This window comes from Zingiber officinale, chromosome 4A (assembly GCF_018446385.1).
Source record: "Zingiber officinale cultivar Zhangliang chromosome 4A, Zo_v1.1, whole genome shotgun sequence".
Lineage (NCBI taxonomy): Eukaryota > Viridiplantae > Streptophyta > Magnoliopsida > Zingiberales > Zingiberaceae > Zingiber > Zingiber officinale.
The window spans coordinates 90,103,068-90,129,995 of record NC_055992.1 but is presented as its reverse complement, the minus strand read 5'-3'; the positions used below and the strand labels follow the sequence as shown (position 1 = coordinate 90,129,995).

At 41.9% G+C, this 26,928-nt stretch overlaps 1 long non-coding RNA gene and 3 other non-coding genes across 4 annotated transcripts; all 4 read right to left on the bottom strand.

Moving 5' to 3' along the window:
* Positions 1–4,264: 4,264 nt before the first annotated feature.
* Positions 4,265–4,335, bottom strand: TRNAG-GCC. The gene has a single exon. It is a non-coding gene; the product is annotated as a tRNA-Gly (tRNA).
* An 88-nt stretch (positions 4,336–4,423) lies between these two features.
* On the bottom strand, positions 4,424–4,494 carry TRNAG-GCC. Its single transcript has one exon. It is a non-coding gene; the product is annotated as a tRNA-Gly (tRNA).
* Positions 4,495–6,722, bottom strand: LOC121973433. The gene is made up of 3 exons (XR_006109601.1): positions 6,357–6,722; positions 5,831–6,038; positions 4,495–4,710 (listed from the first exon to the last, which is right to left on the bottom strand). It is a non-coding gene; the product is annotated as an uncharacterized LOC121973433 (long non-coding RNA).
* LOC121974125 lies at positions 6,369–6,471 on the bottom strand. Its single transcript, XR_006109971.1, has one exon. It is a non-coding gene; the product is annotated as a U6 spliceosomal RNA (small nuclear RNA).
* Positions 6,723–26,928: the final 20,206 nt, after the last annotated feature.

Below are 26,928 nucleotides of genomic sequence, written 5' to 3'. Positions count from 1 at the left end.
ATGGCCATCTTCTTGCTCCTTAGGATGTTAGTCCAGATGAAGAGCACCAGGCTCTGATACCACTTGTTGGGATCCTTTGGATGGCTAGAGAGGGGGGGAGTGAATAGCCTCCACCAAAAGCTTAATCTTTTCACAAAAATTCTAAGCGAGTTTGTTAGCACAGCGGAAAATAAGCAAACAAAAAGAAATTATACGAGAAAAGAATCAAGCACCACTAACACAAGATATACGAGGTTCGGGGATAACTTGCCCCTACTCCTCGGCGTGTCCGTAAGGTGGACGAGCCCTTGATCTTCGGTAGATCACACCCCGGATGACACCGGCTAATGAAGCTCTCCTTCTCGGTGGAGAAACCTCTCCACAAAGTCTTCGAACAGATTTAAAATGAAGCACACAAGACTTACAGATCACAGTGGCTCAAAGGAAAATCGAAGTAAGCTCACAGCCACGAAGATGATGAAGACAGAGTCCAAGAACACAGCAAGCTCTCAACCGAAACACACACAGCTTTTCACTTACTTCACGTTCTCTACTACTTTCCAGCATACACTGCTTCTTATGTCTCTGCATTCGATCAGCCTGCACCGGATCGCTGCCAACCTGCACCGAATCCCTGCTGCAAGCTACGGCGTCGCCAATCGCTTCTCTTCCTCTTCTGATTCTCTGAGCTCACACCAATAGAACCACGGTCTTCACTGGTGCCTCTGAGCTCGAACCAATCACCAGGAGTTAAGCCAATCGCCGCCTGATCACTGCCAGAAACACAGCCAATCGCAACCTGTAGCCGTTGCTGCTTCAAATGCATTTGACGCAGAGAAAGCAGTGGAAAGATCCTTTGTCTCATTCCTTTGATGAGGCTTAATTTGAAACTAAGCACTGGTATGGTACCTGCAACCTGTATCTCCAAAAGACTCACAACAGAAGGTTAAACAGAGATGGGCAAAAAGAAGTGCGAATCAGAAAATATCAGAGAAAGCGCATGCACAATGAACTTAACTGTGGATCGGTCAGCAGACCGATCACAGACCCTTGGACCGATCAGACAACAGCCTGATCGGTCTGAGGCTGGTCTGATTGGTCGTGGCGACCGATCAGATTGGATGTGGATCGGTCCATAGACCGATCCAACGCCCTTTTTCTTCTGCGACATTTTCTCCTGATCGGTCTACAGACCGATCAGATTGCACTCAGTGTGCTACTGAGTGTTTCCTGATCGGTCTACAGACCGATCAGATTACACTCAGTGTGCTACTGAGTGTTTCCTGATCGGTCACCAGACCAATCAGAAAATTTAGTCTCACTAGATCGGTCTACGGACCGATCAGTCATCCAAAGTATCACTGGATCGGTCTGTTGACCGATCCAACGCCTATGTGATACTAGGATTGGTCTGAGAACGAGCTACCAAGCCCTCTCTGACATAATCCGGTCCAGAGAACGAGCTCCCGAGCCCTCTCTGACCTAGTCCGGAGAACGAGCTGCCGAGCCCTCTCCGACTTCGTCTGGTCCAGAGAACGAGCTACCGAGCCCTCTCTGACCTAGTCCGGAGAACGAGCTACCGAGCCCTCTCTGACCTGGTCCGGAGAATGAGCTACCGAGCCCTCTCCGACTTCGTCCGGTCCAGAGAACGAGCTACCGAGCCCTCTCTGACTTCGCGTGCCAAGTTTCCAACTTGGACTTTTCCCTTCCACGTGATCAACCTTGACCAGTAATCAATCCGAGTTCAATTAACATCTGATACAAACTTAAATCAATGTCAACATCAAAATAACAGCCAGGTCAGACTGTATCAACAGTATGCTCGGATGAGATTGCTCCTGCCTGTCTTTGTTGCCTTGTGCCTCGGCCGAACGGACAGCCCGCTCGGCCCTGAAACCTTTTTACCTTGAGCATCGGAAACCCGACCCCTAGTTGGGTTGTCTTTCATTCGGCTCGGAGGATTCTCGGCCGGTTGGCCCTCTCAGTTCGGTCGGTCGGGTCTCAGGGTTGAATCTCTTGACCTTTGACCTCCACGTGTCGTTAACCTTCCGCCAACGAGGGTCCTCCGTCCTTACCACCGGATCACTATTGATTATCAAAATAAATTAAGAAGTGCTCTTAATAAATTAAGCGACCCATTAGTCCAGCGTTCTATTAATTTTAAGATGAAACTCGTTCTTTATATATCTGATCAGTGGATCATTGCCCTCGGACTTCTATTAATATTTTTGATCCATGGACAACATATTTAAATGATTAAGATAATCTAAATCAAATTAGTTTTTAGGATTAAAAAACTATCTCCTTGCTAATTTATTTTCACTTTTATGTTGTTTAAAAATAATCACAAAATTGATGTTAGGACATTTCTTAATTACACTTAAATTGAATAATATTTTTAAAAATTATAAATCATATGCTATTATATAGATACTAATATAAAAAAAAATCTTAACATAATTGATATTCAAGGTGTAACACTTATGCTCCACACTTTTATCAAATGTTTTTGAACAATTCTTATCGTGTGAGTCCCTCTTCCAAAAATTCAAAATTTTAGTTTTAATGTTTAAAAAAAAATCTTAGTCCCTTTTATGCTTCCCTTGAACTTTTCTTAAAAAACAAGCATGGATCTCACTCTTTGACTATCAAACTTTTAATGCTTGCAAGTTGAGAGTAGAAGTGAGATGTAATCCTACTTAAAAGTCGTATGAGTTGACGAAACTTAAGCCTTCTTTGTTTAATGTATTTGTTTTTATAGGATTAGGACCATTTAAGCGCCTTTTTTTTCAACACCATTTTAATATTGATCATAATTATCTCCTCATAAAATTTGAAAGTCAATTTTTGACTAATAGACAAGTTTCTATCCTTCCTCATACACTAGTCACTATTCGAGTTTATAATCACTCGTAATTTATCTTTTTTCATATAATTTATGACGAGTTATGAGGAACGTTTGGGGTCACTGTTATCATCTTATCCTGATTGAAAACGACAATATCAAATTATATGATTTTTGACATATTTTATGTTTTCAATAATACTCCAATAGATTTGAAAGTCATTCATAATAGTAGAAAATGAAGACCTAGAGAAGCTACATAGGACAATTAGTATAGAGATAGGACTTATACCAACAATTTTATAGCGTTAAAGAAGTTCAAACATATTTATTTTTGATTGAAGAAGAAGTTTAATGTCAAGAAAGAATCAAACATTAGCTAAGTTCTAAATAGGAAATTTATAGTTAAGAAGGTAGAGTAGAGTATCGATGCATTTAAAACCATTATTAGTTATTAGAATATTAAAAATAAACATTATTATAAAGTTAGCATTCCACGTATAACAGAGAAGGATATTAATTTTAATTATAAAAAAAAATACTCCATTTAGTAATAGAATTAAAACGGAAGTTAAAATCTTTCCCTAATTAACACGGAAGTTAACTTTTATGGCTAACTTAACTTTTATGGCTAACTAACGACGGATCACTAAGTAGCGATAGAAAAGAGATTCCATCGTTGATGAATTATTTTGGAATCAAATTTAGGACTAAAATCCCTCATCTCTAGTTCGAACTTCGGCTCAACTTTTTTATTTAAGTTTATGAGATCATAGTATCACGGTAGGACATTCATATTGTCTTCTAAATATCCACGGTTCGAACCTCAGCTACGGTGTATTTGTAGGAATTTTTCCTCCAAATGTGAGACGTAATCAAAGGATACTGAGTTTCTGGGTTGGCTGTCGTGTGCGCTTCCCGATTTATCCTGGTGATCGGTAGGAAACTTCCATGGAATCGGACTGATCACCCCAAAAATAATCAATGAGGCTAACTAGGATTATCATATGACTATACTTAATTAGATATTTTCATCAAATGAATGAAACTATAAAATTATTTTCCATGATTAACTGGGATGAATGGTTCAGCTCATAAAAATTACTAGACATAAAAAGAATAGATCTAAGTTAAGAATAATAATAATAATAAAAAATAGATCTATTACCTTAATAATCCTTTTATTGTCAGTCTCATAAATAAGAGATAAATATAGGTATTACATGCCATACGCATAAGGTAAATTCTAAGTTTATGAGAATCAGACTTCTACGTTACACCTGGGATTAAGAATAACATTTCAAAATAATATATATTCAGAGCTTATTTAATTGATTAGCCTGCTATAATTGACTGTTTTTCTTTTCTCAACAAGCAGAAAAGTAATCTTTGATCATTTTCAACGACTGCAAAATTTTAAAATACATGGAAAAAGAAAAATGCACCAGCCGGGAATCGAACCCGGGTCTGTACCGTGGCAGGGTACTATTCTACCACCAGACCACTGGTGCTGTGATGCTATCGGCGTAAATAAATTATCTGTAGAAAAATTAATTTTTGACCATTTACAATGACTGCAGAATTTTAAAATACAAAATGTGCACCAGCCGGGAATCGAACCCGGGTCTATACCGTGGCAGGGTACTATTCTACCACTAGACCACTGGTGCTGCGATGCTATCGGTGTAAATTATATTAACTTATAGTAATGTACAATTCATGACTATAAGCCTTTCCAACTGTATAGTTAGACCATGAAAACTGAGATACTTTTGGCGATAGAGTCATAACAAACAATTGTGACCTAAACAGCTAAACTGGTGGTTTAGCTCATCTTGACTGCATGCTCGATCACATACCGACATGTGCGCCCATTCCAGAACCGCCTACAGTTAGTTGTACTTGAAATAAAAAATCATCCTCATAAACGACTAGTAAATGATGCAACAGAAAACATGGTCATTGACTAACAAGAGAAGTTCCAATAAAACAAAAGTTGGTCTTGATGCCTTCACATTCCCTACTTATGCATCTGCTATTGGGGTGGTTTATTGAAGTTGCTATCAGCTTCTTAAACCCTAGTTTGTTCTACGTTTCTAGAATTGCAAGTGGGAACACCATTAACAATATCTTTGTCATAGGTCATAAATCAAATCAGGGAGAACTCTACAAAGGTTATTAATAGGTACAGAACATGCATGATGCCAACCCTCTAACTAACCGAGATAGAACATGCATTGACTAAACAAGAGAACTTCACATCAGCATTCCAATAAACCAAAACTGATGTTGATGCTTTTGATCGGCTACCTAGGCCTGCGTCATTGGGATTTATTAAACCTGCTAACAAATACTTAAGTCCTAGTTTGTTTGTTCTATGTTTTTAGACTCGCACACATACGAACATTATTAACATTCAATCTAACCCATAAAGCTATGTTCCAACTATAGATTATAAAATCAACATAGAAAAACTTCAGAAAGGTTATTATAGGCACATCACATGATGCCAACCCTCATAACCATGATAATAAAGATCAACTTGCTAATTGCAGCTTAATAGAAAAATCCACCCAGTATTAGTGGCAACCGGTAAGCCTTGATGGGATTAGACAACCTTGAACATCAAAGGTGCACAAAATTGAAGTAGATGAGCAATCAATGTTAATGTTATTGGATGAAATGGTAATAAATAGATTCACATGGAAATTTCTTTTTCTTATATCATTTCTTGGCAATATGCCTAAATATAAAGGACATGAACTAAGCAAAACAATTTTTTCTAGCATGACAAGTAAACATAATAGCCATGCCCCATAGTCCTGAAACCAAATATTCAATCTCCTAATGAAAATTCATCTTCTAATATCTTGTGTTTGTAGTTCCTATTTCAAATGAACGACAAACGATCACCAGCTTCAACAATCATCCTTAAGAAAAATGTTGGAAGCAAATAAAGTGAATATAATAAATACTCTTTGCAAGTAAACAATCTGTTCAACATACCTCAATAGTGTTCTATGTATCCAGGTCACAGGTTGTGTACTTCAAAGTTGTCTCATTCCCATGGCCATGCAAAGCATCCAATAAGATTGCTACTGAACGTCAACAAATAATTGTTTTTGAACTGTTACATGCTCCAGATTTGAGAAAAGTAATATGATCCTTAAGCACACAATCCACTCCTTCCATATTCCAATTAGACTTTGCTGCTCTAAAACAAAATCAAAAAAAGGGCAAAGAAAAAGAATCACAAGAGCATATCATGAAAATTAAATAGAAACAATAAAACATCTAAAGAGAAAAAAAAAATTCTGGGAATTAGAGTTAAAGCTACGGCTTAGGGTTTACACCTTTTGAGGGAAAAAAGGGAAACATAGATCAACGAAAGATCAATAACGACTATGAAAGAAGAAAAAAAAAGACATTACAGCAAAAAATCATAAGGCAGAAGTGTGAAGAAGAAAAAGAAGATTTTGCAAAAAGAAAATGGTAAAAGCACCATTGAGCAGAAGCTGGAAGAACAGATTACCCATTTGAAGAAAAAAATTTGGACCATTTCTCGATTTATGCGTGTCATCCTTGCGCAGGGGCCATGCTAATCTTCTCTGTATCGTTCCAATTTTATCGGATGTCTCCGAAGAGACGACTCAAGCTTCGCGACAAATCTCTAAGTGTATCAAAATCTATGTGTAACTGACGATGCGGGACTAAAAAATGAACATTAGACACTTTGCCCTCTTTGGATATTGAAGTAGCACCAGTTCGCAGCCTCGACGAAACATGCGAGAAGAAGCGAAAATCACAAGATTTATTTGAAAAGAAGAAAACGAAACAAGAACGAGTCGCAAAAGACGGAGAACGGGAGAAGACAGACGAAGAGAGACACCGGGAACAACAGAGGACTAAGAGCATCTACGGGTGTTAAATGGGTGTTATAATACCCATTTAACACCCCTCTTCATTGTGAGTGGGCACACTCACAAGAGAGAGGAGAGACGGTCTCTTATTTTTTTAATATATTTTTTTTAAATTATAAAATTTTTAATATTATTTAAAAAACTAATAAAAGAAATGAATAAGTGGATGGTGGAGCCCAAATGTTAAAAAGAATGTGATTAAAAGAGATATATTGTTATAATGAGTATGTGACAATGGGTCCCATACCTTTTGATGAGGTGATGAATATTATAACGTATTAGTGTTGCGGATGCTATAAGAGCACCCACAATGGGATGTTAAATGGGTGTTAACACCCCCTCTCTATTGTGAGTGGGCATTATAATGCCCACTCACAAGAGTATAATGCCCACTCACAAGAGAGAGGAGAGAGGATGTTCAAAGGTGTTCAAACCTTTGAACACCCTCTCTCTTAATTTTTTAATATTTTTTTTTCTTTTTTAAATTATAAAATTTTTAATATTATTTAAAAAATTAATAAAAGGGATGAATAAGTGGATGGTGGGGCCCATATTAATATTAAAAGGGATGTGAATAAAAGAGATATGTTGTTATAATGAATATGTGGCAGTGGACCTCATATTTTTTTATGAGGTGATGAATATTATAATGCATTAGCGTTGCGGATGCTCTAACATAATTGATTTTCTTGTACACTTGACAGATGATATGTACAAGTGGTTGATTTGTAAAACTGACACGTCATCAACTAATGGTTTCCTGACGGTAAGTTCTCTGACACAGAATTAATTTTCTATGATCCATTTGTCATGAATTTTTTAGCATACGCCAAAAGAGTATCATTTGCTGTCAAGCATCTGAGATGTTTATTTTTGAATTAATTTTCATCGCAATTTTGTTTTACAGCAACTAAAGATAAGATTTTTTTTATGGAATATGTAGAATTTGTCTGAGAGCCATTGAGAAATGTTTTTTTTTTTTTTTAACTTTATGGAATATGTAGATTTTGGTAAGAAATTAATATGACCACTAAGAACATTGGCCTTCAGGATTTGAGCATGGTAGTCCAGCTACCATTCAATGCTTTATTTTCTTAGATCCTTGCTTCGTCAATCGTTTATGGAACCAAAATGCCGATAGTTTACAAAAGGAATAAGGCATGTATTTATTGTCTCGTCAGCTTGTTGGCTGAAGATAGCATGTTCCCTCTGTTTGTTTTCCCAGATTTCTTGACAAACAATGCAATAAAGAATCCTTGTGTATCTTCTTTTGGATCAGTCCTTAACAAGTGCTCAGCTGAGAATAGGAAAAGGCAAGGTTAGTATTGTGAGTAAAACATAATTTGAACTGGTTAGGAAAAGGCAAGGAAAAGTTGGGCAGACCGCGGTGAGGCCACTCTGGGAAAGGAGACACCAATTCAAAGTTGAGCGACTTTGCAAAAGGGAGGACTGATTTTAATCACATCTTCATTCTCTGTTTGGTAAACTGAGCATGTGTTGCATACTACTCTTTCAACTGCAGGAACTGTTAAAAAAAAAGTCATCTCTCAACCAACCTGAAAGAAAATGGTTCTGGAACAAGAAACTACCAGTGGCCATAACCAGTATAAAGATTCAGGAAAGAACTACATCAGCAATGCTGATTATCTTACAAATCTACTTTTTTTCTTTTTAATCCACCCTCTCTTTTTTATTTTACCTTTTCAAATAAATGGTATGCTAAAGTTTTTTTCTTAACCGATGACCTTATATTTTAGTTAAACGAAAGGAAATCACATGATAAATGTGCAAATAGACACGAAATTTGTTAGGAGGAAAGTCATTTCTCACTAGTAAAGCCAGCTCTGAGTCATTGATAGTGTATGACTGGTGCTGTATCATCAATCTATGAGATGATCTATCTTGGATATAAAAACTCTTTATCTAATATACTCATTCATATGATTCTTAGTGTGCACGAGTAATAGAATCAAAGCACAATTAGGAAACTTGAAGAGACCGTAAGATTACTAGTTGAATCCTCTCATCTTTTGTTAGCATTACAACTAAATGGGACCTCTAAAAATCAGACTTCATTTTCCCTTCGTACATCAGGCACAACCCTCTATGTGACGCTACACTCAAATGCAAATACACCCATTCACATGCAAAAACATAAAAAGTTAAATGTAAAATAAGATTGTGGACAACTAGATTCAAACATGTGTTAGCTACTCGCATCAGATAACATACATAGTATAATAATATCATGATATTATCCACTTTAAATTTAAGTCTTTATTTATTTTCAATATACATAGTGATCTTGTCCGAAAGCTGAGTCGGACGAAGACTGGTCGCGACGGCCTGGTTGTTTACGGAAAGTCGTGGGTGATTCGGCTCCCACGGGCGGCTGACGATGCTGCAGGATCCTACACACACTCAGACGATCTCCCCTCCTCACGTTAGAGACCAGAACCCAGGGAAAAAGTCCCCGGATCAGGCCCTCCGACGCTCAAGTCAGGTCCTTTTTCCCCAGCAAAAAGCAGAGATACTAAAAATGACTCAAAATGAAAAGTTGTGGAAAAAGTGACCAGAGAGCGTCTCCGTGTACGAGGAATCCTCCTCTTTTATGCACCCGCCCCGCTTCTAGAACCTACAACTCTGTCAGAAAACGTTAGACGCTGGGCTTTGTCGTATATGCCGGACACCTGTCGTGCTGCTATTAGTCGTGAAGGCATCTTCTTGTTTAGGAACCTCCGCCTTTACACATGGGTTTTGTCTTATAGTGAAGGACATCTGTCAGGCTGCTATTGGTTATGAGGGCATCTTTTCGTTTAGGAACCTCCGCCTTCGCACATCCCATTGGTATGTAATGATTACCCTTGACGGACAACTGTGATCTTCCGACTCCTGCACAGCTCAGCTCATCTTATTTATCGTGTCTGCGTCTACCTCACACCCCTCGACCAGATCCCGCCTCCGAGCGTTACTTGTAAGTCGGGCTAACCATGAACAGCCCTGTCGATCACGGTCTGTACTCTGTACCCTGTATTTCCTGATGCTCGACCATAAGCCTGTAGATCGGGCTGTCTTTACACAGCTCTGCCGCTTCCGACCTGTGATTTGTGACTTGCACTTCCGGGCCTTCGAATCGCAGGCCTGTAGATCGAGCTGCCTCTACCCAGCTCTGCAGATTCCGATCTGTGATTTGTGACTTGCACTTCCGGGCCTTCGAATCGCAGGCCTGTAGATCGAGCTGCCTCTACCCAGCTCTGCCGATCCCGACCCGTGAGTATTTGTTGGCCCTCGACCGTAGGCCTGTAGATCGGGCTGCCTCTACCCAGCTCTGCAGATTCCGATCTGTGATTTGTGATTTGCACTTCCGGGCCTTCGAATCGCAGGCCTGTAGATCGAGCTGCCTCTACCCAGCTCTGCCGATCCTGACCCGTGAGTATTTGCTGGCCCTCGACCGTAGGCCTGTAGATCGGGCTGTCTTTACACAGCTCTGCCGATCCCAACCTGTGCCCGGTGTTCCGCCTGTCGTCTCCCTTTGTCTTTCAACTACTTTGCCCTCTTGATCGGCAAGTTTTCCTGACCTCTAACTACCCCATATGCTTGCCTCTGATTGCCTAGTCAGCTTGACTATTGACTGCCGAGTCACCTTGACTATTGACCGCCACGTCCTTTTGACTGTTGGCCGCTATATGGCCTTGACCCTTCTCCCCCTTTCCTCTTGGGCCCTTCCATTGCCAACCGTATCACAAGCCTCCCTCACAAGTCTAGTCAAAGGAGGACGACAGTCTGACTGACTAGACCTCAGCATATCTCTGTCACCTCAGCATATCTCTATGACCTCAGTCTATCTCTGTGTCTTACCACACCTCTGCGCGCTCTGCTTCCTGCCTCACACATCAACCTTTGTGTTGCGTCACCGGGGATGCCATGCCTCCTTAATTGCTCTGCCAGTCGCTTGGGGTACCGTGCCCACGTAGTTGCTTTGACTTGGCTCCCCATCCTCTTTATAAAGAGCCTTACGGTCACTTCTTTATTCCATCCTTCTTCTGTCACGCCTTCCCACTTTCTTTTGCTAACCCGCGTTCCATCAGCTTCTTCCCCACGCGATGCATTCTCCTTCTTCTGAGGAGGTTGATCAACCACCTTCCCAAACGCGGATAGATCAGCTCACCTTACAACTTGCCGAGAAAGAACGTGAACTGGAGCGCGTATCCAAGGATCGAGCTCGTTAGCTAGCTGCCCTGCACTCCATGGAAGCCCAGTATCGTGTTGCGAAGTCTTGTGTGCATGCTGAGAAGGCGAGGAAAGAGGAATGCCAGGCTAGCCTGCAGCGCCAACTCAGCTTTCAGAAACGCTTGCAGCAAAAGCATGAAACGGAGCTATCTCTCCTCCGTGCGTATCTCAACGACAAGCAAGACACGATCGCTCGGCAATAAACAGTCATCAACTCCTTACACGCGGAGCTAGCTCGAGCCTTGAACGCCCCAGAGGCTCCTGAGTCCCCAAACATTTCTTCACACGGCAGTGCTCATTCTCCATGACCAATCCTTTCCCCGAGTTAAGACTAGTTCAGGCCATAGTTGTCTCAGTGGCTCCTTTGCCGCAAAACGCTTCCGCTTGTAGCCTTAGCTGTATCGCCTGCTTATTGAACTGTGCTGCTGTACTTGTATATCTGTCCTTTACCGGCATAGTCTTTCCTGCTCAATTTTCATCTAGCAAGCATTTTTAGAAACTGGTCCGTATGTAAAAGTCAAGAGTTGTATCATGACTCCTTTTTATGTATGAATTTTGGATAATAAAACCAACATAGTGCTTGAAAATTAAAACTGCAATGAACGTGCAAAACCTGATTCCGCAGTTAACATTGATGCTTTAGGGGTAGAATGGATGGCTCCTCGTACTCCGTACCTTGCATATTTGCTGCATATTTGCAATGTGCATAAAGGAACTACAACAAGGCCAGATGTAGTTAACCTGATTATTGGGAGACGTTCCGCTCATCGTGAGGCATATCCATCTGAAAGGTAGGCGTGGGCGCCGAGTCCGCTTATGATTTTCGCAGGGGAGATGATTTTTGATTCCCGCATGGGAGCCGACCTAAAAGGTCGTTGGGCGTGAGCGCAAGGCTCACTTTTAATTCTCGCATGGGAGCCGACCTGAAAGGTCGTTGGGCGTGAGAACAGAGCTCACTTATAACTCGCACTGGGGCGAGAGTCTGGGACTACCGACCTAAAAGGTCGTTGGGCGTGAGCACAGGGCTCACTTTTAATTCTCGCATGGGAGCCAACCTGCAAGGTCGTTGGGCGTGAGAACAGAGCTCACTTATAACTCGCACTGGGGCGAGAGTCTGGGACTACCGACCTAAAAGGTCGTTGGGCGTGAGCATAAGGCTCACTTTTAATTCTCACATGGGGAGCCCGAAGGTCGTTGGGCGTGAGAACAGAGCTCACTTATAACTCGCAATGGGCGAGAGTCTGGGACCCGACCTAAAGGTCGTTGGGCGTGTGAGTCACTTTAATTCTCGCATGGGAGCCGACCTGAAGGTCGTTGGGCGTGAGAACAGAGCTCACTTATAACTCGTGACCGGGCGAGAGTGCGGGACTCAGACCTAAGGTGTTGGGCGTGAGCACAGTGGCTCACTTTAATTCTCGATGGGAGCCGACCGAAGGTCGTTACGGAGAACAGGCTCACTTATAACTCACTGGGGCGAGAGTCTGGGACCACCGACCTGTGGTCACGTGAGCACGGGCTCACTTTAATTTCGATGGGAGCCACCGAAGGTCGTTGGGCGTGAGAACAGAGCTCACTTATAACCTGCACTGGGCGAGAGTCTGGGACCACCGACCTGTGGTCATGAGCACGGGCTCACTTTAATTTCAGATGGGAGCCGACCGAAGGTCGCTGGGCGTGAGAACAGCTCACTTATAACTCGTGACCGGGCGAGAGTTCGGGACCACCGGTGAGCACAGGCTCACTTTAATTCTCGCATGGGAGCCGACCTGAAAGGTCGTTGGGCGTGAGAACAGAGCTCACTTATAACTCGCAATGGGGCGAGAGTCTGGGACTACCGACCTAAAAGGTCGTTGGGCGTGAGCACAGGGCTCACTTTTAATTCTCGCATGGGAGCCGACCTGAAAGGTCGTTGGGCGTGAGAACAGAGCTCACTTATAACTCGCACTAGGGCGAGAGTCTGGGATACTCCGGTCCGAGACCTGTAGCGATAGCGCTGGTCCGAGACCAGTAATGATACTCCGATCCAAGACCGGTGGCGATGGCGCTGGTCCGAGACCAGTAATGATACTCCGGTCCGAGACCGGTGGCGATGGCGCTGGTCAGAGACCTGCTGGACCCCCAAACGACGAAGGCATAGATGCATTGCTCTTCTCCGCCTTCATCCGTCCTGCCTATGCCGACCTCATTGCTTTGGTTGATCTCGTCGTTATTGCTAGCTTTGGGCTTACTCATTCACGTCGCGTTTCTCCCTGCAATTGCATTATGTATGGTATAGAATTAAGAATAGAGAAGGGAGCGAAAAAACCTTACTCAACCATTGGGCCACAGTGCTCTTGCAGCCTATGATGACCTCGCAGTTCTCGCGATGCTCTTGGTTAGCAGATCAGATTAGGGGCTGCTTACGCAGAGCTACTTGCTCGGATGATCCGAGCAAGCAACAGTCCCACAGGCCCGCTTGATACTTCTCTGATCTGACATTCACTTCTGTTGACCTGCCTTGTCTCATTCGCGACCCTTTTGAATTGCCTGGCTTCTGAGACTTCCCGCCTAGCCTCGGGCCTTTCATGAAGAATGCCCCTTTTTTTGGGGCCATGCCCCTTCATGATTACCTCGCCATGTCAATTTTTTAATGCGCTTCCTCTCGCGATGACACCTGTCCGGCGCCTTTATTGCTCACGCCTCCTGATGCCAGCTTTCGACCCTATTTCGTACCCTTCGGCGCATACTTCCCATCTGACGGCGCTGAGGCGTATTACCCAAAAAGATACTTGGCTCGACTCTCGATGTTTCCTAGGAATGAATGAGCCTTATAAACCCTAAAGGCAGTCCGTCATCTTCACTTTGACGCTTCGCTATCCTCTTTCTCTTGTTCGTGGCCACTTCTGGTAGTGCAACTTCTCGTCTTCTTGCTCGCGCTCGACCTGTGACCCCTCTTGTCTTCGACCTCCTCCTTTGCTTACTCCTCGCAATCATGGACGGTAAGGAATCCTTCTGGTATTCATGCTATATCTCCGATTTGGACCATCACGACTTGTCTTTACTGCAATCCCATTTGAAGTTAGATTCCTCGTATGAGCTTCATCTCCCTTTGTCCACCGAACACCCCTCTTCTCCTCCCGAAGGTTTTATCACCGTCTTTAGGGATCAAGTCTTAAGCGGACTTCGCTTTCCTTTACACCCTTTCTTCTCCGAGCTGTGTCAGTACTGCGCCCTCAGCATCTCTCAGTTTGCCCCTAATGTATTCTGAGCCGTCTGCGGAACCATCATCTTGTGCCGCATTTATCACATTCCCTTGACCGCTCGATTATTCCATCACTTCTATTCCTTCCGGCGGGCCGAGGCGGGGGTATTCAACGTTCAGGCCAAGCCGATCTATAAGTTTTTTGATGACTTACCTTCTTCCAATAAAGGCTGGAGATCTCGCTTTTTCTTCCTCAAGCCCCCCGTCCCCTTAACCGGGTCTTCCCAATGGCGTCCCATCCCTGCTTCAGACTTCCCTTCGCACGTTCATGAACCTGCCTGCTCCGCAGCTACGGACAAGCTGAGCGGTGTTGTTGTTCACTTGTCCGTATTGATGCTAGAAGGCATTCTGTACACTTTTGGTCTTAGTCCTGTTCCCACAGAAATCGGAGCTCCTTTTGGTAAGTTGTTACTTTTATACGCCGCTCTTCGCTAACTGAGGTGCTTTTTCCTCTTATTCTTGTAGTGGCTGCCATCCTCCGCTCTTTTGCCAACCAGGAGACACCCTCAGTGGCTGTTCTGCAAGCTCTGAACGAGGAGCTAACACAAGGCCTATCTTCTGGCCCCGCTGCTTCCGCCGGTCCACAACTTTCAGGACCCCGAACCTCAGAGACAGTAGCCGCCTTGGCGCTTATTGGACCACCTGCCCCCAGCCCTGCAGACTCAGCCCTACCCCGCATCTCTGATCAACCTGCATCTGAGCCCTCGCCAGCAGGACAAGTGCCTTCGCTCCCTCCTACTATGAAGCTGCACCTTACGCGCAAGGGCAAGAGAGCGGCCCCGGTCACCGCAACTTCTCCTCCACCTCCTCGCCGTCAACGGGTATTGAGTATCTCCTCCCCCTCTAGGTCCTCGGATACGAGCTCGACCCAGGAGACAAGCTTGGCCCGGGAGAAGGCCTCTGATCTGGAAGTGGCAGACCCATCATTGGCCCTGACCGCTCCGGAACCAATCCAGAGTGTATTACTTGACCCGCCTTCGTCCTCTGGCGATCAGCCCCTGAGCTTGCTGACTCCCCCAGCCTCTCCTCTTCTTGCGCCTATGAGCTCAGCCATGCCGACTCTGAACCTGCCTTCTGCAGACCTAGCTTTCGAGGCTTCCTGGAGACTTCCTTCAGAGATCGACCCGGCTTACCCGCCCGCTGCCGACCTATCTTCTATCTTCGGTAGGGTCGATTTCTATGGGGACTTGGCCACCACCTGGCAATCAGCCAACCGCCAATTCTGGGAGAGCAGTTCCCCTTTGGAGGGGTTTGATCTGCTCGTTCCTTGGTAGCGGTAAGCTCTTCTTCTTCCTCTTCTGGGTATTCATATGCTTCTATAACCCCCTTTCCCTTCCTATGGCCACCTGCAGACCTGTTCCGCGAGTCTGAGTGTCGTTCAGCGAGCGGCCGAGCTTCAGCGAGAGAACGCGGTGCTCAGGGCACATCTTTAGGAACTAGAGCCCCCTGTGACTTCCTCAGCTCCTCCTGAGCCTTCCCTTGGAAGCTTGGATGCTTATCTGCGTACTGCAGGGGAATCTGCGGCCTCTGCCCGAGCCATTTCCCATGCCGTCTTTGATAAACTTCAAAAGTTGGAGGCGGCCTTAAAGATAAGTGAGTCTTCTTTGGCTTCTGAAGCGGAGCTGTTGGTTGCTACTCGGAAAACCTATAGGTTCCACTGTACAAAAATTTTGTACAAAGGTCTGAACCTTTTCCTAGCTACCATGTGTTCTTTTAAATTAAATTTTGGATCGCCTGCGGTACTTAACACGTTTGATCCAAAACTTAATCTATTTGTTCTTTTAGGTTTTGACTTGGATCTCCTGCGGAACTTTACACGTTCGACCCAAGTCTCCTTAAGTTATTAATTCCATTAAATATTAATTTCCATAATTGGTTCCCAGTACTGACGTGGCGAGGCACATGGCCTTCTTGGATATGGGAGCAACCACCACCGACTAGACAAAACTTTTTATAGAAAGCTAATATTTAATTTCCTAAAATAACTTTAGGTTAACCAAAGAGAACAATCAAATCACAAGGAAAAGAAAAAATAAAAGAACACAGCATCGAAAAAACATATTCGAAATTCTAGAACGTAAGCCTCTTGTATTTGGTATTATTTCCATAAATAACTAGCATGATGCGGAAATAAAAATTACTAGTTATACCTTGTAGAAAAACCTCTTGATCTTCTACCCTATTCCTCTTCTAACCTCGGACGTTGTGTGGGCAACGATCTACCGAGATGAGAAACCACCAACCACCTTCTTCTCCTCCAAGCAAGGTTCGGCCACAAAAGGAAAACTTCACCAAGGAGAAAAACCAAAATACTAACCAAGCTCCAAGAGATGCTAGCTTTCTCTCCTTCTTCTTCTTCTTCTCCAAGTAGTATCCGGCCACCACAAGAGCACCAAGGAAGGGAGAGAGGTTCGGCCACCACAAGAGGAAGAGAGGGAGAGGATGGCCGGCCACACCAAGGAACAAAAGAGGGAGAGGAATAATAGATGTTGTGTCTCTTGAAGGCACCCTCACCCCTTCTTTTATATTCCTTGGCCTAGGCAAATTAGGAAATTTAATTACAATAAAATTTCCTCAATTTCCTTGACATGATTTTATTGAGAAAAATAAAATAATATTTCCCAAATTAAAACCAATGGCCGGCCACATCAATGAAGGAAAAAAAAAATTAGACAAGTTTTAATCAACAATTAAAACTTCCTAATTTGTTTCCAGAAATTTTAAAAAATAAAATTTCTCTTTAAAATCTCTTCATGGTTGATAAAAGGAAATTTCTATAATTTTAATTTTATCAATATGTGAATAATTTTTAAAGAGAAAATAAAACATCTCTCCAATCTACAAATAAGGAAAGAGATCTAATCTCTTTTTTTAATCTTTTGTAGATCTTTTACAAGAGAGATATTTTAATTTTAATTCTCTTTAAATTATATCTTCCACATAATAATAAAAATTAAAATTAAATTTCTTTTTTAATTTAATTTGGTCGGCCCTACTAGCTTGGGTTCAAGCTAGGGCCGGCCACCCAATTTTATACCTAGGTCGGCCCTAGCTTGTTCCCAAGCTAGCTTGGTCGGCCCCTATTGGGTGGGTATAGAAGGTGGGTATAGGTGGGTATAGAACTCTATAAATAAGAGGCTACGATAGGGACCGAGAGGAGGAATTGGTTTTGGTCTCCCGATAAAATTACATCCCGTGTTCGCCTCGAACACACAACTTAATTTTATCAATGATAATTCATTCCACTAGAGAACTATCATTGAACTACCGCACCAATCCCAAATTACATTTTTGGGCTCCTTCTTATTATGAGTGTGTTAGTCTCCCTGTGTTTAAGATATCGAATGTCCACTAATTAAGTGAGTTACTGACAACTCATTTAATTAATATCTAAGTCCAAGAGTAGTACCACTCAACCTTATTATCATGTCGGACTAAGTCCACCTGCAGGGTTTAACATGACAATCTTTATGAGCTCCTCTTGAGGACATTATCAACCTAGTATCTCTAGGACACAGTTTCCTTCTATAATCAACAACACACACTATAAGTGATACCATTTCCCAACTTATCGGGTTTATTGATTCATCGAACTAAATCTCATCCATTGATAAATTAAAGAAATAAATATCAAACATATGTGCTTGTTATTATATTAGGATTAAGAGCACACACTTCCATAATAACTGAGGTCTTTGTTCCTTTATAAAGTCAGTATAAAAGAAACGACCTCTAATGGTCCTACTCAATACACTCTGAGTGTACTAGTGTAATTATATAGTCAAGATAAACTAATACCTAATTACACTACGACCTTCTAATGGTATGTTCCTTTCCATTTTGGTCGTGAGCTTCTGTTTATAATTTATAAGGTACTGATAACATTATCTTCTGCATATGACACCACATGCTATGTTATCTACAATATAAATTAATTGAACAACTACAAACAAATGTAGATAAATTGACCAAATGTGATTCTTTATTTAACATGAATGTTTACAAAGCTTAGGCTTTCAGTATACACTCCAACAATCTCCCACTTATACTAATGACTAAGCTGCCATATCTTCTACCATACATCTGATTCCCATTCCCTCCACATGCCGATCGAAAGCTTTCGCCGGAAGGGCCTTAGTGAAAGGATCTGCCAGGTTATCTGCTGATGCAATCTTGGCGATGACAACTTCTCCTCGCTTCACGATATCTCGTATCAGGTGGTACTTGCGCTCTATATGTTTACTTGCCTTATGAGCTCGTGGTTCCTTCGAGTTTGCAACTGCACCGCTATTATCACAATAAATTGTGATGATTTTGGGCAAACCAGGAATCACATCTAAGTCCATTAGAAAGTTCCTGAGCCATACTGCTTCTTTAGCTGCCTCAGAGGCTGCTACATACTCAGCTTCCATGGTTGAGTCCGATACGCATTTCTGCTTAACACTCCTCCATGAAATGGCTCCACCTCCTAAAGTAAACACATAGCCTGATGTAGACTTACTATTATCCCTATCTGATTGGAAATCTGAATCCGTGTAACCCACAGGGAGCAGATCGTCTGCTTGGTAAACTAGCATATAATCTCTAGTCCTTCTCAGGTACTTTAATATATGCTTTACCGCAGTCCAATGTCCTTGTCCAGGGTTACTCTGATATCTGCTGACCATGCCCACGGCAAAACAGATATCAGGTCTCGTACATAGCATTGCATACATTAGGCTTCCTACAGCCGAAGCATAAGGAACTGCTTTCATGTCTTCTATCTCTTTCGACGTCTTTGGAGACATCTCTTTAGACAGAGCTACTCCATGTCTAAAAGGTAAGAAACCTTTCTTGGAATCCTGCATGCTAAAACGAGCAAGGATTGTATCTATATATGAAGCTTGGGACAGACACAACATTCTTTTCTTGCGATCCCTTATCACTTTGATCCCAAGAATGTGTGCACACTCTCCTAAGTCCTTAATATCAAATTGTTTGGACAACAATACCCTTACGTCTGATAATACCTTGGCATTGTTGCCAATTAACAAAATATCATCTACGTATAGTACAAGAAATACCACCACGTTACACTTCTTGTATACACAAGACTCATCCGACACCGAATAAATCCATACGTCGGATTACTTCATTAAACCGGATGTTCCAAGACCTTGAAGCTTGCTTCATCCATAAATGGACCGATTGAGCTTGCACACTAGATGCTCTTTGCCTTTTTCAATGAACCCTTCCGGTTGCTTCATATGAATGTTCTCTTCAAGACTTCCATTAAGGAAAGCCGTCTTGACATCCATTTGCCAAATCTCATAATCCATATGAGCAAAGAATGGATAAGAGTATCCGGATAGACTTGAGCATGGCTACGGGTGAAAAGGTCTCCTCATAATCGATTCCCTCTTTCGAGTGTATCCTTTCGCAACAAGCCTAGCTTTGAAGGTCTCTACCTTCCCGTCATCCCTCTTTTCCTTTTGTAGATCCACTTGCATCCAACGGCTTTTACACCATCGTGTGGTTCTACAAGCTCCTGACTTTATTAGAGTACATAGACTCTATTTCGAATTCATTGCCTTTTGCCAAGATCTTGGATCTATATCTTGGAGTGCTTCGTCAGATGTTCGGAGATCAGGTTCACCCGGGATCAAGTCCAAGACTCTCCCAAAACATGAATCTTTCAGTCGCCTTACAACCCTCCCACTACGACGAGGCACTTTCTGTGGTTGTGTATCATGTGTGACACGTGTTGCAGTCTCTTGTGGTACTTCATCTTGTACTGTTGGTACTGAAGTAGACATGTCCTCTCTAAGTTCTTCTAAAACAACTTTGCTACTGGGCTTGTGATCCATTATATAGTCTTCTTCTAAAAACTGGGCATTGGTGCTAACAATGACCTTCTGGTCTTTAGGACTATAAAATAAACCACCTTTTGTTCCTTTAGGATATCCTACAAACACGCGAACTTCTGTACGGGATTTTAACTTATCAGCATCTGGTTTCAGCACATGTGCTGGACTACCCCAAATCCGAATTTGTCTTAGACTGGGCTTTCGCCCATTCCACAATTCTATGGGAGTAGAAGAAACTGATTTAGAAGGTACTAAGTTCAGAACGTATACTGCTGTTTCCAGAGCATATCCCCAAAACGAAGTTGGTAATTTTGAATAACTCATCATCGATCTAACCATCTCCATAAGAGTCATATTCCTTCGTTCTGCTACACTATTCTGTTGGGGTGTACCAGGTGCGGACAGTTGGGATTGAATCCCGGCCTCTGATAAGTAATTCCTAAACTCTCCTAAGAGGTATTCGCCACCACGATCAGATCGTAGTGTCTTGATACTTTTACCTAGTCGTTTCTCCACATCAGCCTTGTATTCTTTGAACTTATCAAAGCACTCGGACTTGCGGCGCATTAGGTAAATGTATCCATATCTTGAATAATCATCTATGAAAGAGACAAAATATTCAAAACCTCCTCTTGCCTGGACAGACATAGGACCACACAAATCAGAATGAACCAATTCTAACACTTCTTTGGCTCTATACCCCTTGGCCTTGAACGGCCTCTTGGTCATTTTACCTTCCAAGCAAGATTCACAAGTTGGAAAATTTTCCAACTCAAATGAACTCAAAAGTCCATCGGCTATAAGCCTCTGAATCCTACTTAAGTTAATATGACTAAGCCTTAGATGCCAAAGATATGCTTGGTTCATTTCCGAATGTTCTTTTCTCTTATTAGAGTTAGAAGATGAGTTATAAATTTCCATGTTTTGCTTTGTGGAAGAAATTGGATTTAAAGTATATAAATTGCCAACTAATGCACCAGAACAGATAATCACTTTATTTCTTTTAATAACTACATCGTTACTGAAAGAAACTGAATACCCATCTAAAAACAGTTTAGAAATTGAAATTAAATTCTTTCTAAAACTGGGTACATAAAGACAATTTCTTAAAATCAAATTTCTATTTCTACTAAAAGATAAGTAGACGTCTCCCACTACAACAGCTGCCACCTTAGTAGCATTGCCCATGTAGACGGTAATTTCTCCTTCAGATAGTCGGGTTTCTGGAACCCTGCAAGGAATTGCAGACATGATCGATGGCTCCGTATCTACACACCAGGTTTTGGTAGATAACACCGCTAAACATGTTTCAACAACCGAGTATGAGATATACCTTTGTTTTGGTTCCTACGAGGACATCCGCCTTCAATGTCCTGCACCTTCGGATGAAGCACTTGCCCTTGACTTCTTCATTCCACTTTAAATCCAGTACTGAAATTTATTCACTTTCTTTGAACCGACTTGTTTCTTCTTCTTCTTTCCTTCGGTTTAGAAGTAGAACCATTTTCAACATAGTGAATTTGAGCATTGTGACGAAATAATCCTTCTGCTGCTTGTTGTCAATAGTTCCGCTAATGAATAAACCCTCTTATTCATATTATAGTTCAGAAAACCGCTCAAAACTTCTAGGTAGCGTTGGAGGATCATATCGATCTGAGTTTCCCATCAATTTCTCCTCCAAGGATCAGTATCTCGTTCAGATAAGCGATCATCTTTAAGATATGATCCCTACAGGAGTACCCTCTTGCATGGTGGTGTCATTATCTTTCTCATGGCTTCTTGCCTAGAAGCCCTATCCCGATGACCAAAGAGTTCCTTGAGATTGTTCATAATATCATAGGTTGTTGGTAAATCTTGATCGATGTTGCAATACATTTGACATTGAAGCCAAAATGTAACACCGCCATCTCATCTCGCTTTTACCCATTTCCTATGATATTCAATCTCCTCTTGGGTAGATTCATCGATGGGTGCATCAGAACCTTTTCCAACAAGACATATTTATAGCTTTCAGCAATAAGAACAATGTCCAGGTTTCTTTTCCAATCTATGTAGTTTGGTCCAGTAAGTCTATTCTGTTGAAGTATGATGGACAGTGGGTTGAAAGACATCCTAAGAATCACAAATAACTTTTGGTCAGAACTCTAAATTTAGAATAATATTGATTCCTCAAACAATACTATTTTAAATTAACCAACACCTCATAACACCGTGAATTTTGTATGCCACGTTAGTGTGGACGTATACAAATTCAACATTTGTAAAAGGAGGGTTTTAATCCATTAATTTTATTATCTTGTCAACCTAACTTTTTGACAAATAAAATTAATAGTTGGTATTATTTGGTCACACAAATAATAGCAGTGACTCTGTTGGGGATGATACTATTAGATGTGTCTAAGTGTATACCATTACTTGACACTAAGTCCATTAATAAGATTATGCCCCTTCCGTTGGGGAAGATCACACGTTCTTAATTAACTTCCTATAGTCATCCAAAAATGGAAGTCTGTTCTAGTGATCCGCAAACAAGCTCATCCGTTATGGAGGAAGGCACTCAGAGCCAACGCGCAAGCTTGTTTGCATCACTTACAAACCAGTAATGGAGACCATGGGATTTATTTAAAAATCCCTCTCCCACTTAGTTATTTATAAATGAGGAATTTTAACTATGCTAGCCTACTTTACTTGTAAACTAACATGCACACACAGCATAATATAAAAGCAATAGAGAAACTAATTTTCAACTATTATGGCTTTTATCTCTAGTTGTCCTCCGTGTGTTGTCATCCCAAGCTGCTGCCATATTTGGCCACCGCCACCGGGTCTAGCTGTCGCATCCATCTTGCTCCTTGTTCCGCTGCGCCTCTGGTCCTTAGAAAGTTCCACGCTTTGCAAGATTCGATCCGCGACATAAATAGAATTTTACATTTTGATCCTATATTCCATAAAAGGAATGTACATGTATCTAGATCAAAAATAAAATCCTAATAAAACTAAATACAGCTCCTGCTGTATTTTAATACAATCATGCACACACAGATAAATGCCCTTGACATGTCCAAGGGTCCAATCACACACATAATAACTAAAAGCCATAATAGTTGGATCCTGCATCCACAAAGTTAGCACATCCTACTATTAACCTGCCTAAATTATGTATGACATGTGCATAATTAAACTAAATACCAAATACACAGAGGCAAAACCCAAGCTCTGATACCAATTGTTGGTTGCTACTCGGAAAACCTATAGGTTCCACTGTACAAAAATTTTGTACAAAGGTCTGAACCTTTTCCTAGCTACCATGTGTTCTTTTAAATTAAATTTTGGATCGCCTGCGGAACTTAACACGTTTGATCCAAAACTTAATCTATTTGTTCTTTTAGGTTTTGACTTGGATCTCCTGCGGAACTTTACACGTTCGACCCAAGTCTCCTTAAGTTATTAATTCCATTAAATATTAATTTCCATAATTGGTTCCCAGTACTGACGTGGCGAGGCACATGACCTTCTTGGATATGGGAGCAACCACCACCGACTAGACAAAACCTTTTATAGAAAGCTAATATTTAATTTCCTAAAATAACTTTAGGTTAACCAAAGAGAACAATCAAATCACAAGGAAAAGAAAAAATAAAAGAACACAGCATCGAAAAAACATATTCAAAATTCTAGAACGTAAGCCTCTTGTATTTGGTATTATTTCCATAAATAACTAGCATGATGCGGAAATAAAAATTACTAGTTATACCTTGTAGAAAAACCTCTTGATCTTCTACCGTATTCCTCTTCTAACCTCGGACGTTGTGTGGGCAACGATCTACCGAGATGAGAAACCACCAACCACCTTCTTCTCCTCCAAGCAAGGTTCGGCCACAAAGGAAAACTTCACCAAGGAGAAAAACCAAAATACTAACCAAGCTCCAAGAGATGCTAGCTTTCTCTCCTTCTTCTTCTTCTTCTCCAAGTAGTATCCGGCCACCACAAGAGCTCCAAGGAAGGGAGAGAGGTTCGGCCACCACAAGAGGAAGAGAGGGAGAGGATGGCCGGCCACACCAAGGAACAAAAGAGGGAGAGGAATAATAGATGTTGTGTCTCTTGAAGGCACCCTCACCCCTTCTTTTATATTCCTTGGCCTAGGCAAATTAGGAAATTTAATTACAATAAAATTTCCTCAATTTCCTTGACATGATTTTATTGAGAAAAATAAAATAAAATTTCCCAAATTAAAACCAATGGCCGGCCACATCAATGAAGGAAAAAAAAAATTAGACAAGTTTTAATCAACAATTAAAACTTCATAATTTGTTTCCAGAAATTTTAAAAAATAAAATTTCTCTTTAAAATCTCTTCATGGTTGATAAAAGGAAATTTCTATAATTTTAATTTTATCAACATGTGAATAATTTTTAAAGAGAAAATAAAACATCTCTCCAATCTACAAATAAGGAAAGAGATCTAATCTCTTTCTTTAATTTTTTTGTAGATCTTTTACAAGAGAGATATTTTAATTTTAATTCTCTTTAAATTATATCTTCCACATAATAATAAAAATTAAAATTAAATTTCTTTTTTAATTTAATTTGGCCGGCCCTACTAGCTTGGGTTCAAGCTAGGGCCGGCCACCCAATTTTATACCTAGGCCGGCCCTAGCTTGTTCCCAAGCTAGCTTGGCCGGCCCCTATTGGGTGGGTATAGAAGGTGGGTATAGGTGGGTATAGAACTCTATAAATAAGAGGTTACGATAGGGACCGAGAGGAGGAATTGGTTTTGGTCTCCCGATAAAATTAAGCATCCCGTGTTCGCCCCGAACACACAACTTAATTTTATCAATGATAATTCATTCCACTAGAGAACTATCATTGAACTACCGCACCAATCCCAAATTACATTTTTGGGCTCCTTCTTATTATGAGTGTGTTAGTCTCCCTGTGTTTAAGATATCGAATGTCCACTAATTAAGTGAGTTACTGACAACTCATTTAATTAATATCTAAGTCCAAGAGTAGTACCACTCAACCTTATTATCATGTCGGACTAAGTCCACCTGCAGGGTTTAACATGACAATCTTTATGAGCTCCTCTTGAGGACATTATCAACCTAGTATCTCTAGGACACAGTTTCCTTCTATAATCAACAACACACACTATAAGTGATACCATTTCCCAACTTATCGGGTTTATTGATTCATCGAACTAAATCTCATCCATTGATAAATTAAAGAAATAAATATCAAACATATGTGCTTGTTATTATATTAGGATTAAGAGCAAACACTTCCATAATAACTGAGGTCTTTGTTCCTTTATAAAGTCAGTATAAAAGAAACGACCTCTAATGGTCCTACTCAATACACTCTGAGTGTACTAGTGTAATTATATAGTCAAGATAAACTAATACCTAATTACACTACGACCTTCTAATGGTATGTTCCTTTCCATTTTGGTCGTGAGCTTCTGTTTATAATTTATAAGGTACTGATAACATTATCTTCTGCATATGACACCACATGCTGTGTTATCTACAATATAAATTAATTGAACAACTACAAACAAATGTAGATAAATTGACCAAATGTGATTCTTTATTTAACATGAATGTTTACAAAGCTTAGGCTTTCAGTATACACTCCAACAGGAGCGTCATCAAGCGGCAGTTTCTGAGCTGAAGGACAAAGAGGCAGAGCTGCTCTCCCGATCAGCGGAGTTGAGATTGCTACGGCAAAGTCAGGAGCTCCTGCAAATGGGGTTGGCCGATGCCCAGGCCCTGGCTAGTGCTGTCGCTAGCCGGGAGGCAACCGTGCGGACTCAGTGGGAAGCTTGTCAAAACACTCTTCTATCTTTGCAAGCGGAGCTCGTGCAGGCCCAGGAAGCAGTGTCTCAAGGCTAGAGCGATTTATCTGTGGCTCGAGCTGAGGCTACCAAGCACAAGAACAGCCTGGAAGTGTACCAGGCCGATGAACCAGGGCGGCTGAAGGCCTACAGATTGGCCTATGTCAGCTCTCCCTTTTTCCTCCAAAAGCTGGGGCGCTGGATGGTCTTGTTGCTATGTCACGGGGCCGCGGGCGGGGTCAAACAGGCCTTCGAGCAAGGCTTTCTACGCTCGGCACCTCCTGCCACTTTTCTGGACACAGCTCGCCTATCCAGGGAATTGCCGCAGGAAACTTTCCCTTCCTTCGAAGCGGATGATGGATTCTTCTTCCTGGAGGCTCCTCACCCTGCGGCCGATCCGGCTCCCGTGGATATTTCTGCCCCGGCTCTTCCTGTTGCTGCTCCTGAAGCGTCCGTTGATCCTGCGTCTTCCGCAATAGTGCCAGCCGACCCCAGGCCCCTTCCATTGGCTTCCAGTGATCCTGCCCCTTTTTCCTCGGATGTTGTGTGATTGGCGACATGTTGTAATGTTAACTTCCATGTGCTAACTCTGAATCTTCCGTGATTGTACTTATTCGCGTGGTCTTATTGAACTTTGGATGATTACACTTATTTGGCTTTATGTCTGGATAATCGTATGGCTTCCCCTTCGTGTGTCCTTAGCTTGCTTCTTTTCTTAGTAGGTCGTCCGTGGCTTTGGTTGATCTCTGCTAATCCGCTCACCCTTGCTTATTTTGCTCGGCTACGTCACTCTTCCTCCGAGAGTTGCTTTTATACCTAGCCCGGCCAGGGCTAAACTTTACCTTGCATGTCCCTGAAGCCCGCTGATTTGATCTACCCACCTTCCTAGTGGCCCCTCCGTACACTTTTGTCCTGCTTGGAGCAATCACCTTAGGAGGCGCTTCGTATCTTGAGCCTCTGCCTTTCCCACAATGCCCCCTGGTTATACTCCCGAGGACCATCACAGGGCGTTCCTTGTCTATCTCCGCCCCT